General features: G+C 70.1%; 1 protein-coding gene across 1 annotated transcript in view; it reads left to right on the top strand.

Annotated features, from left to right (window-relative positions):
- PODXL2 (podocalyxin like 2) overlaps window positions 1-301 on the top strand; it is a gene marked incomplete at both ends in the record, with an annotated part of 15503 nt that overhangs the window by 14773 nt on the left and 429 nt on the right.

Here is a 301-nt window from a genome sequence, read left to right as displayed (position 1 = left end):
GGGGGGGGCGGGGAGGAACTGCCCTGGGATGAGGTACTTGGAGGGAAGCTGTCCTGAGCCTGGCGCCCAACGTGTCCCTCTCTGCGGGGAGCCAGCCCTCTGATAGGTGCTAGGGGTGCAGTGGGGGCTGTCGGGAGCGGTCAGGTGACGTCGGGGTTCCGTGGGTGTTTAGTGCCAAGGGGAACAGAGCGGCAGGGGCCGGGCATCTGTGGAGGGTCTCCCAGACGGGGGAGGGAACCGCCGGTCAGCGGACCGCGTTCAAGGTCACGGGCGGGGCGGGCCGGGCCTCAGCAGGTGCCAG

The sequence above is a fragment of the Crocuta crocuta genome, unplaced genomic scaffold, assembly GCF_008692635.1.
Source record: "Crocuta crocuta isolate KB4526 unplaced genomic scaffold, BGI_CrCroc_1.0 scaffold296, whole genome shotgun sequence".
Taxonomy (NCBI): domain Eukaryota; kingdom Metazoa; phylum Chordata; class Mammalia; order Carnivora; family Hyaenidae; genus Crocuta; species Crocuta crocuta.
The sequence above is the reverse complement of the archived record's forward strand: the minus strand, read 5'-3'. Positions and strand labels throughout refer to the sequence as shown.